A 12,817-nucleotide genomic window follows, 5' to 3' on the forward strand; every position below is an offset into this window, starting at 1 on the left:
TGCCCCCCATAACCATGCTGGAGCTCAACAGGTGAATGAACTATAAAGATACCTTTAAATTAAGATATTATCTTGTCACATTTGCTGTTCATTCTGAAGCATCGGTCAAGTGTCAGGCTATCTCTTTTGACAAAAGCTGCTTATTCTTTTAACATGGAGACTGGTGTTAATTTTATGTCTCTGACTACTACTTGAGATGCTTTTGTACACTGAACTATTTGATAATCCCGAAGGGGTGCAGGGGGTGTAAAAAGAAGACACAGCATTTAAGTATCTATAAGTGAACTCTACAAATATTTCACATTTTATCAGTAGTTCAGAAAGCAAAAACAAACACATTTTGTTATAATTCTAAAGTGTGCTGGAAGCAAAGTTATTAATACAATCAAAACAAATGATTACATTATACTTGGAGATGCGCAGATGATAAATATTCACTGAAATCACACATATTATTCATAGTTCTGATCCATTAAAGTTCTAGCAGTAAAACTGCACATCTGCAAATTTAGTAGCCATTTCAATGGAAAACGTGCTGCATGTAAAAAACGGTACACTACTACACCATCCTTTAGTTACACATTTGCAACAGAGTTCTCTACAATGCACAACTAGCTACATACACCTCCTTAGCACTCGTGTCAAATGGCCATGGCTGAATTGCAACACTTGTTCTTTGTATGGTGTTTGGATGTATCACAATCCCTATAACTTCTGTGAGGTTACATCGAAGGCACCACCCTTCACTATACAAATGGCTCCACAACTTCTGATATACAATAGCAACAGAACACAAGAAAACAAAACATTACAACATAACAACAATAAATACAACACAATACAGCAACACAAAAAGAGGATACAAGAAAACACATTACAACACACGACAACTGTTTAACAATGCAACAACATGATAAGACAACAAAATGAAACACACTACAACAAACCCCAATTACAACACAGTAACAAAACAAAACAGCAACATACCACAACAAGACTACAAACTACCACAACAAATTATACAAACCACACAACTGCACTGTAATATTTTTTGTTATTGTAATGTTGTTCTTTGTTGGTTGGTATGTTATTCCACTGTGTTCTGTTGTATTGGAATTTTGTTCAGGTGTTGCTTCAATGTTTTATTTTGTTCTGTTGTGTTGGTATGTTGCTCTGCAATTGTGTTGTTGTTTTGTGGTTATTGTATTGCATGCTGTTGTATATTTCTGTTGTACCTTTGTCTTGTGATTGTGATATTCTGTTAGTCTGTGGTTATATTTTGTTGATTGGTACCCATTATGTTTAATAGTGATGTAAAAGATGCAATGCAGCTTTGCCCCAGCTCTACTATAGCTGTATTGCCCGCTGCGGAGGACTAAAATGGTTGTTAAAGGCCTGGAACCAGAGTTATAGGCCCGAGCAGCAGGTGAGGCCCTATAAAGAGGAGGAGGTCTTTTAACAATTGGCACAGCTTGAGGCATAACAGCTTTAGGGCTATTACAACATTTCACCCACACGGGGTAGAATGTTTTAGATTAAAAAGAGAAAAACAGAAAGACACACATTTTAATGTTGGAGCAGAAGGCTTCCACCAGCTCCTATAAACCTTGGACCTCTTCACTGTCTTCAGTGGAGCTACCAACATTCTAATGTTCTGACTTACAATGCATTGCTGACGGGCAGTAATATGTCACACACATAAAAATAGCATTCAGTAGCTACACATATAGTCAATATAGCATTCTGCTGCTAGCTAAGTTAACTGATGTCAGTGTGCATGATAAAATAGCTGGCCATGTACACACAGTATAACTGTTTTTTGTCAAACATTAGAATGTTACATTTTCTGAACCTGAAATGGCAAATACCCACAGGAATAGGAGATACTAGTATCTGCAATTGTACATATGATATCGGAGGCATCCAGACAATATAACCACAGTGCCCTCCTTAAAGAGGACAATGGATTTATCAAATTGTTACTATCTATTGTAAACCAAATATAGACTACCCTCGAGCACAAATCTGAAAACATGCGAGTCTCAGTAATCGTCACCGATAATTATTCAGCACAGTCTAATTAGTGATTCAAATCAGAGCACCTTAGTATGCAATGTGCACATGAGCAAAGTTGTACTAGCCACAGAAGGCTGTACTGCTGAGCAATTGTGGCCCATGTGCTTGATTACAAAATGCATCTCCGGCTCGGGGGAATAATTATGCCATATGTGCATGTCTGGATAATGTGTGACCTGCTAGTTTGGCCTTACACACCCCTGCACAGTACTGACCGGGTGAAAGCAGTGACAGGGCACATCTTCACTTTGACAATGTGTGATGCAACCATCCATGCGACCTTGCGTTGAGTTCAAAAGTCTCAATGAGGAGGTTCAGCACACATCAGTTAGGCCCAGTCGATAACGCCCTGAAAAATCGAATACACACATGTATGCCTGGCTTTGGTTCTTGAGGTCATCAAACTGTCCAATCTCACCCTGAATCCCAATATTTACATAGTGGTGAAAAACAATTGCATTCCATGGGGGTGAGGCCCATTTCTTTGGTACTGGAATCCATTTGGCCAGACATACCTGAACCACCAAGGTTGGTTTCATGGGTTCCTGAATGACCTGTTGCCCACTTCCAACAGCATTCCAGCTATAGAGATGGGGAAGTGTGCAGTATGTTTCGACCCCTATCGCCAGCTGCCCCCTCAGCAAATGCAATGTCTCCTCTGAAGGAGGTCATGCTGGATTACTACTGACATAGTTTGTAATTTAAAAGTCAACACAGGTGCTGTTCTAATTGCTTGATAAACCAGAAGAAATCATTTTGGTGATCAGCCACACAAGAGCAACATATCAGGCAGTAAAGCAACAAGAACAGTTAAAGTTGGAAAAGTTAGCTTGGTAAGCGTACAATAACCATAGTTTGTAGACCTGATAAACACGTGCCTTAAATGCAGTGATTTAGATCCAACAACTGATATATGTTCTATCACGCATTGTTCTCTTCTAAAATTCATGTGACCAGATTACAAATAATGTGATCCTGTATGGACGAGCAGTGATCAGGGGCCTCATCGACTCTCCACTCTAGACCCTTGAATGTGTGGTGGGTGCCACTGGCCAGTTCTGATTAACATGAACTCTTTCACATTTTATTTATAACTTTTCACTTTGATCACAGATTGCTAGTCCGGGAACAGAAGTACATAAACGCCCCTCTAAGCGAATATTAAGTAGAGAGGAAGAGTGGAGGGGATCAGAGAAGGATGAGTGGGAGGATGGATGGGGAAATGTAAAGAAAGGTGGATGGATGGATGCAGAGATGACTGGATAAATAGAAGATGAAACATGGATGGAGAGAAGAATGGGTGGATGATGAGAATAAACGGAGAGAAGGGTGATGGAAGCAGTGAAGAGTGAAAGGATGGAGCGAAAGTAAGTGGATGATGATTCTGACAAATGGAAGGATTCAAGAAAGATGGATGGATGATAGAAGAAAGAAAGGCAGATGGATGAATGGATGGATGGAAAGGAAAAGAAAATGATCAATATGGAAGGAGAGTAGGAAGAATGGATGGATGGAAGAAGGATATTCAAAAAGGCTGAGTGATGGATGGAGACAGGCCAAAAGAAAGATGGAGAAAAAGAAGGAAAGAAAGACAGACAGACAGACAGACAGACAGACAGACAGAAATACAGGATTGCACGAAGGAGAGGAAAGAGGGAAAAAAGACGAAAATACTAGAGGTCTGAAAGGACATTTATGAATTCCCCAAAGGGGGGCTCCCCAATGTACGTCGTCAGGCTCTCTCACCTCACTTGCTTATTGCCACTGGCTTAGGTTCAAAGTGGGGAGTATTTATTTTTTATTAGTACTTCCCAGGTAATGATATATCCATGTATAGAATCAAAATATCAAAGAGTTGGCAGCAGAACATTTGAGCTCGTTTGTAATCCAGTAGAGGCTGGAAAGATTGGTATGAAGAGTGTCTGTACTAGACATTACTCTATGAAAGCCATCCTTCCACCGTCCTCTGGATTAGTAAGTGTCCTAGATGACAAGCATGTAAATTGACAAACTGCTCCAAATATGAGAAGAAAACTCAGTTGACAGCAATCAGCCATCCTACCTGAAGACTAAAAGCCATTACAGTTTCTGAGACCTGCTACTTCCATCCAACATAAAACCAACAGAGATCACCTGGAGGCCACTAATGTGGGTGCTTCATCTCATCAAAAATCGAACTGTGAACCGAGTTAGTTGAATGCTGGGCAGATATGGTGGGCAAGACATCCCTTTACATCTGCCTGCATACATGCCTACACCACGGCCTGGGTAAAATATGTGGTAAATGAGTAATGGTATAATTTAAGTGTCATTCGATCAGAGCAAAAAATCAGAAGATTTCAATATAATGGCTGGTCTTCCCAAAAAGACTACAATTTTAATTTTAGTCACTATCCCTTCTTGCTTAGACTCAGCTATGATTTAAGACATTGTTGGGATTCTGACAATTCCTGCCTTTTAGCCATGGGTGGGCGTTAACTCCCTCGGTAAACTGACTCACACAAAACAACCAGAAAACTATATTTGTGGATGTGTTTGACGCTCAAAAGTCTAAGGACTGTGACCAGTTTCATGACATTTTAACACTATAAGAAAGCGTACATACCTCAGTTCCAGACGTGGCGATGCCTCTGGTGACCCCTTAAACCTCCAGCCGAGAATGAAGAATATTTCAAAGCCTGGTTTGCTTCGACGCAGAAGTGAGGTCTGTAATGAAGAAGAGGAGTAATACTCATTTCAGGACGACAATTGATGTGGAGCAGAGGGCTCGTAAACGTAGACCTAAGAGGTGTCAGTATTATTTTTAAAAACAGTAGCTGGCCCACGTAAGCGGCCTGTGATGATAAGGCCTCTACCAAGAGAAGAGAAGTAGTGGGGAGCAGGCGTCCCTCCGCACTGACTGTGCATCGATGCTTCACTGGCCCAAGTCTCCAGGGAAGCTGAGCCACATCACTCAGCAGATTGACCCTAATTAATACTCACAAAAACATGAGCATGTTCATTAAATCTTTGTTTTAATCCATTATCCACAGCTGGAAAAGTGGCAATAAAATGCAGCATTTAAACACCATTAGAGCAGAAAAGGAAAGCAGAAACAATTTTACGAGCGTTTTTAAAGCGGAAAAGATCGTGCTGTATTCCCTTATATGCCGAAAGAGTATGTTTTTTTCTTCTTTTTTTCTAAAAAAAGGCCTTTTACCTTTTGCAGTTACCTCTCTACTTTAAGACAAAGGCGGTTCTTTTCTTCGAAAATAATGTTACAGCGTACAGAAAATTTTAAAAGTGCCACAAGAATGCAATTCACATTCCAGTTCAGTTAGGTGGCTGATAGAAATGCATGCTGCTTAGAAAATCCAATTCCAGCCGAATGCGAAAAACATTTTCATTTTGGCGCGTTCCATGAATCACAGTTGAATACCTAAAATTAACATGTTGGTAGAACCCTAAAAGTTGTCTGCTAATGATACCTTTAAAAAAAAAATCTGCAGCAGTTTAGCCCAATTACATAGGATTATGTAATGACTCCAGTGGAATCCAGACCAATGTAAATGAATCTACACCAGTGGAAGTGAATCGTTGTGTTGCACATAAGTAACAAATTGGACATTGTGCTGTGTCCACTGTCTGAGGAAGTTAATATTGAATACACAAACATAAACATATCACAGGGATCATATGGGCACGCACTCTTAGACAAACTCCAATGAGGTTTGTGACAGGCTATAATGACAGAAAGAAGTTGGAGCAAGTGAAGAAGCCTCTGACCTTGTGCTTCAACACTCCAAAGAGAAGTTACATATTTCATTTTCCTCTAGATGATCCTGCCAGTATAAGTTCACGTCTGAGAAAACAGAAGGAGACACAAACAATATGCAGAGATTTGTTTTGACCCCTGTTGCTCGGGTTCTGTCCCTGCAGCACACCCAGATATTTTTGCTTTTCTGATCACCTGTTTTTTTGACCTTTTACTGTTGGTTAGTCTCACTACCAGTATCTCACCGACAGTAATAACATGGTATATGGTCTGCACATGTTTAGCGCCAGTGACTGCCATTTAATATAAGGCTGCTTCGACGCAGCAAGGATAAGAGGCACTTAGCTAGTTACACATAAACATGTGTGCACATGCGTGTGCACACGTGTATGGGCTGCGCGTGGGAGACTACCGTTCTGCACAGCCCAGTAACAGTGCACATGTAGCCTGGCTCACTAGGAACTCTGCAGGGTTAGGTATTCACCTGGGATAGGCCTCTTGATAATAATGTACACTTGTTAGGGAAAGTCAGTGTGCTTTAATGTTTTAACTATAGTGACAGTCCATTATACACATAAGGCGGTATCTGCCTTAGAATGTAGTTTCACTTCTTCTTGGCCTATAGAGACCACTGAGGTCTTGAATTGTAGGTAACCTATAAGAGAAAACCAAATTTGGAATTTCCAAAATGATAACTGTGCGTATTATGAGTCATTCAGAGTTCCCATATTTTCCAGGCTCAGCTCAGAATCAGAGCCCAGGCCTTGTGTCACAGTGATGTGCCCAGTAATTACATTTTCTTCAGCAGCAGGAACAAAGGCAGCCCCCACACTAAAGGAGCAATTAGAACTACTTCTCCCAGCTCCTGAAGAGGAAAGGGTTGGGGCAAAATGATCTGTATCAATCACCCATGTGTCACATTGCACCATGGATCGATATGCCCAAGCCCACTGAACAGAGGAGAGTGCCCAGAAAACTGAAGCCAACCCACTGTGGGGATCCATTTGAAATTCTAGTGTTCTAGTCCCTGGCAGTGATGTCAGTGAAACGTGGAGCTGATACCCCAGGAGCTGATGAGATCAGTGGCTTCTGGGTGAAACCATTTGCTGATTTTCAATGGTTTTGTGTGTGTAAATTGTGAATATAACTATAAGGTTGTCACTCAACTGAAGAGAGTGGCAAACTTGTTTTTTAAATGTTGTGATGATTTGTCAAACAGCACCAAAAATATTAGCAAAACAAAAAATGCCTTGTCTATGGAAACTAGGTCCTATTTATAAATACCCACTGGCTCTATAATGGTAACAGTTTGAATGAGTGTGTGCTACTATGGATCTATCTGTACCAGCAATTTTGTACCAGAATATTTCAGTAGGTGTAAGTATACTTGCAGCAGGATACAACAGGATGAAGTTATACAATTAGATATTAGTACCAGTAACAGCCCTTGTACCCTACTACAGACCAACATTTATCAGGATACTGATACAAGTATGGACCATTATGCACCAACACAAACTAGTAAATGTACATACTGGAATATTCACATAAACTGTATGCATCTACATACTGGCACCAGTATTTACCAGCATGAGCGAATAAACCCACTGCCATTACTTAAACACCAATATGTACCTTAAACTTTAACACTTTCCTCTTCTACCCCTCAAATGAATTTAAGTTATGCAGTCATACTGTCCACTTCAACAAACAAACATCACATTGTGTAGAAAAGTGGCCATGCGAACTGGAAGAGAATACGCCCATAGTCCTGGCCATGCTGATTGCAGGCAAAAGTGCTTAGCAGCTCTCATCTTGAGGTGTTGATGGCATTTTCACTGTTTTTACTTCTACAGTCAACAGACACAGCTTTGGATGGAAAGAACATTAGCCGCCGTAATTACAGTAATCAATCTCTTGAGCGGTTGGACGTGTTGTGCAGGTTCTAGGTCATTTATTTCACTCTTTATGGTATACATTTGCAGAGGGAAAAAGGACCAGACGGATTCCGAGTTATACATGTTAATGATGGGAAAAACGTAACATACTGTAATGCCGAAACTGCATGGTACTCCCCATTCTAACAAACACAAATCCAAACTGGAAGGTACAGTCACCGGGGAAATGGATTTCAATAGCAGTTTTCTAGTGTACGCTGTTCATGATACACATTTTATCATCATCAAAAGATGAAAGACTGAATCAGCTGCTTGATATTTAAACTAGTTACCTGTAGATTGCACAAAGATTTCCACAATTGATGCATTACAGTACTGAGATGTCGTACAAACTAAGGCCCTCATTTCGGCCTTCATTACAGGGATACAGGAATTATACAATATGGTGCATTTCTCTCCCTTCCCCCTGTGCTGGTGCGATTTCAGCAGTCTGGCGCCAACGATGGAGAGAGTGTGCCTGTGTTGTCGGCAGGATTGTTTGTGCGCTATAAGAGGCACTTTCCTGCAGAAAAACAATTCTGAGAGGCGTTTTCATCTTTCTATGTGTGCTGCAGAATGTAGCACACATGGAAAGTGGAAAAAACTAGGAGAAATAAACATATTTCTTCTCATTACCCCTACCCCAGGAGGCATAGGGTTTTGGCACATCGCCAGTTTTACATGGTTTTGTAAATCTGGGGAAGCATCAAACTCCATGGGTGTTGCATTGGAGCACCCACCGCAATGCTCATCCAATGCACCCCCAAGCGCAGAGTAAGGCGATTTGCGCTGCCTTGCCTTACTCCATATCCATGAGGCCATTCAAACCAATGCAAAGTGGCTTTGCATGATCTCACAGATATGATTCTGTAGTCTGCACCACCAGAGCGTCACAAAAAGTGATGTTTCAGTGCGCAAGGGGCCATGCTTACTGGGTGGTGCTAACTACGTTTACTGAATAAAGCCAAACGATGTCCTGGCTGGAGCTCAAAATTGTGCATGGTGCAGAATATAACTGCAAACAAAAGTGTGATTACTTGCTTGCTTGAATAGTATGTATTTATCTGTCTGTTTCTTTTTTGTGCAAAGGTGTGCGGCAAGTGCACAACAACAGAATGGAACTATTGTATTTTTCCTTTCTCACCTGAGCATCAACTTTTTGTTTTTACGGAGAACTATGATTGCACCTGTAGTATCCTGCTGATATGTCACAATGGGGCCCCCTCCCAGAGGGCTATGTATACATCAGTCAGGTAACTCTTCTAATAAAAGGAAGCTGGAAGTGCATTCCTTCACTTCAGTTACTTCCAGTACTCCTGATTCAGTGTCGTTCCTTGACTAGCATGTGGGCGGAGGGCCCACAACAGAACACTGGCAATGAGGGGTCTTAGCCCACCTGCCAATGTGGCTGTCAGCATGGTGGGGCCCTCTTCAACCTGCGATGCTTCTTCTTCAACCCTGTGATGGGCCACATGGAGGGTTACTGTCAGCAAACACTGACGCCCATGTTAGCAGGGATCTTGTTGACCCATTACTACTGTATCCACGAAAACGTCCCTGGGAACGCCAGGCAGTAACTTGCGGCAAACCAGGCTTCAAGCCTCACCTACAAGATACTTTGTAGGTCATCTCGATAACTAAAGTGCCTGTGGGGCACCACCACCCACTGTGTAGAGGAGGCTAGCTAGAGAGAGAAGCACCCCACCCTTTGACACTTGCAACTGTGGGGGATCATGTTGACACAAACAACAGGAGAAAAGACACCTGTCGACCATGGGCAGGTGAAGCAGCCTCAGCCTAATGATTTTACTCATTCATTTTCTGTACCTACACCCACAGAGAAGAGAGCCCTCCGCGATTAACGTTCTGTGCCATTGACTATGGGACAAAGTGGTCCATGAGAAAGCACTCCCCACGCTGCCCTGCATTTTGTGCCTGGAAGTGTCCCAGGAAACTGCTGTTTCTGTCTGGCCTCTGATGCTGCAGCCAGGAGGGCATCAGATCGTTATCTGCAGAGACAGTGATATTGCAGCCCATCGTGAGAGCTCCACCACAAGCACCTGCATTGCTAGAGAGTGAAGGACTCATCATGATAACGGGAGCAAGTTTCAGTGAGATCACAGCATGGACGGCGCTCTCTCACATGGAAGCTGCCGACTAGAGTTGAATGCTTCACAGCTTTTGAGTCCTGATGTCATCTTGGAGGAAGCTCACCTGCGCCCCGTAAGCTGGTCAGCCCTGAGAGGAAGTAGGACCTGGTGCACTGCTGCTACTCCCCTGCTACAGCTTGGCCTCTTACACGGCCTCTGTATAAGAGTTTGGCTGGCGGAACCCTGCTGTCCCATCAGGTGTACAGTAGCGCTGCATCTGCAGTATTCTTCAAAGTCTGCAAAAGAAGCCTTAACATGCCTTGATAAATTTCAATGGCACTTGCAGCCATCTCCAGACATGAGCTGAACTGGCTTCTGACTACACCCGTCCTCTACTAAAACTGAGGGGGTTAAAACAACTCCATCCACCCTGCTGCCAAAAAGAAAATGACAAGCGTCCTAATACAAAAAAGAGGATTTGAAAGAGACAGTTTGATTTCGTGTTGCATTTGATCAGGCCTGAGGGTGAAGGGACAGTACTTCAACCAGTCCTTACATTGGCTGCGCTATGGTCCCTAGTGTTACCACTCTCGTAGGTATTAAATTGCTGCCTCCATCTGATACAAAGAGCTGGCTGCATTGCTGCTCCTGTAAGCAATCTAAAGTTCAGCATGGGTCAAGCCCCAGCTGATGACAACACAGGTATGTTGCACCAAAAGTACACATGGAAAAGAGACTACTAGTAAAGGGAGAGCTGAAAAAGTGTTTCAGCCAGTGTGTGTTTAGTAAACACCAATAGGCAGGCCCCAGGCTGCTAGAAAAGGCCTGCCAAAACAGACTGCTAAAGCCTCCACCAATCAGACTTGATGCCAGCAAAGCACATGCTCGAGCACCAAAAAGCACTCAGCACATCACAACTTAGGCTCTAGTACCAAGAAGCTAGCCTCTGAAATGCCACAGCACATCTGTTCTTACCATTCCTGCCACTTCTGACAGCCACTCAAGAATGATGCATCATGCCTCTGCATTTACTACAGCCATAACTTGTCAGCTGCATCAGACCACAGTTCCCTGTTTCTGCACTCTATCACTCACTAAAGCTCCCTGAAAAGAGAGAACAGGTGGCATGATTGCCATATCAGACTGATTTGTCCCTGTGATACGGAGCCTATTCACATTTACTCCAGGGACATTAAATCATACAGAGGCACAGTGAGCTAGTTTGTGAAGAAGGCGCACACCGAGTATCTAGAAGAAAGAGAAGGGAGAGACCTGTCAACCCACACTGCTGAACATGAAGACCGCTTCTGTGCAGTAGAGATGAAGAATCCAGCCTCTGATATGTTTGCTCAAGCCATAACACCACCACAAGAACAAACTCATGCTACTGACTGAGTGCAGGCCACTGATGTACTGCCGAGAAGTTCTAGTGGGAGAACCACGAGTAAGCCACACATGCACACCAACAAAGTCTCTACCACTAGCTTCCCAGAGCAGCCATCGAAAACCTTTTACTGGCTGCCTTGCAAATAACGAACCATCAGTGTTTTGCACAGTCTGAAGACATTTAGCACCAGCAGCTCAGATACACTAGAATGTGAAGGACATCTGTTTACTGGTACATCAACCATCTATGCACCATGGAAGAACCTCAGCAACCCTGTGGGCAAGCCATCGACAACCATCAGAATTATTTTACCCAACTGGCAACACCATTCCTTTTAAACTCTGTCTTCTCTGGACATGAGGCAACAGAGATGTTATCAGGAGATCCTGGACTTCTCAGCATCAGTGTTTGTACCCTGACCAGCATCTTGTTAAATTATGAACTCTAGCAATGCTTCTTGTTCTGTTTCAGCTGACATCACTCATCCAGTTGTCCACTGCTGTTCTGCTGATTGGCACTTGAGAGTTATGTACTCGCAGCAGTGTCCTGTTTGTTCTGTTTATTTTGTAACTTTCTTTTGTGTTTTTTGGGAAGAATGTAGTGTCCTGAGGAAACGTCACAGTGTAGCACAGACCACCAATCAGGTGATCATGCTAATTAACAGCAGCTTTCACTGCAGTTACCTCCACTACTCCTGACTCTGTGGCGTTCCTTCACTAACATGTGGGCCTTGGGCCCACAACATCACAGCACTCTCTCTCAGTACCTTGCACACAATTTCCACGCCAAATTCTTTGCCAGGTCAACAGTGTGATATTATCTGGGCCTCTGAAAGAAGAGAAAAGTAGTGAGCATGGGAAAGAGCTGTTTCGTCTTATTCCCTACCATCCACGTTACCCTGGTGTGAGTCTAACCCCGTTTGACAATGTCATCCATGTGTTTCCTTCTGTCCAGTATCACTCCGTAAAACTAATTGTAGCAGGCTCTACCGGGAAATTACAAAAATATTGATAAAGGAAAACAGCAGATAATCTTAATGAAAATCGTCTTTGACAATATTAAAAGATAGCTGCGTTGCGCAAAAATTGGTGGGATGTCCCACCCTCAAGGAGAGAGCAAAGGTCTATACATACAGAAAATCAGTGGAAGACAAAATCATCCAACAGAACTCCACACATTCCAGTAACACGGGTCAGCCTCACCACCATGTACGTGTAGATTCCAAGGTGCTGGCCACAGGTAGCTTCTGCCTTACAGTGCTAGCCTGCAAGTACATTGAAGTTGTGAGACAGACCGAGCCCCTCAGCAGAAGGATAGGAGGACCACTCTGCCTAAAGGAAGTTGACTGGGAAACAGAAGCGAAATCTATTAAAAAAAAAAAGTCTCATGTTTTTTACCAACAACTTTAGGAAGTGGCTGCAGGCGATGTATTATGAAATTCTATCAGTAACATGATTATCCACCCTGAGTGTTTAACATCTTGATATAATCTGTAAGATTTACAGCACATGAACATCCCTGTGCACATCAAGCTCATGGGGTCCCACCAGGAGTGTATTCAAGTGGAAACAGG

At 42.7% G+C, this 12,817-nt stretch overlaps 1 protein-coding gene across 19 annotated transcripts in view; it reads right to left on the reverse strand.

The window, feature by feature from the left end:
- Positions 1–12,817, reverse strand: part of LOC138287896 (neuronal cell adhesion molecule-like) — a 799,924-nt gene that overhangs the window by 501,650 nt on the left and 285,457 nt on the right. For all 19 annotated transcript variants that reach the window (XM_069228880.1, XM_069228863.1, XM_069228870.1 and 16 more), the window contains exon 3: positions 4,682–4,782. The gene's annotated coding sequence lies outside the window, so the exon portion shown is untranslated. The remainder of the gene's footprint in view (positions 1–4,681; positions 4,783–12,817) is intronic.

This window comes from Pleurodeles waltl, chromosome 4_1 (assembly GCF_031143425.1).
Source record: "Pleurodeles waltl isolate 20211129_DDA chromosome 4_1, aPleWal1.hap1.20221129, whole genome shotgun sequence".
Classification (NCBI taxonomy): Eukaryota; Metazoa; Chordata; class Amphibia; order Caudata; family Salamandridae; genus Pleurodeles; species Pleurodeles waltl.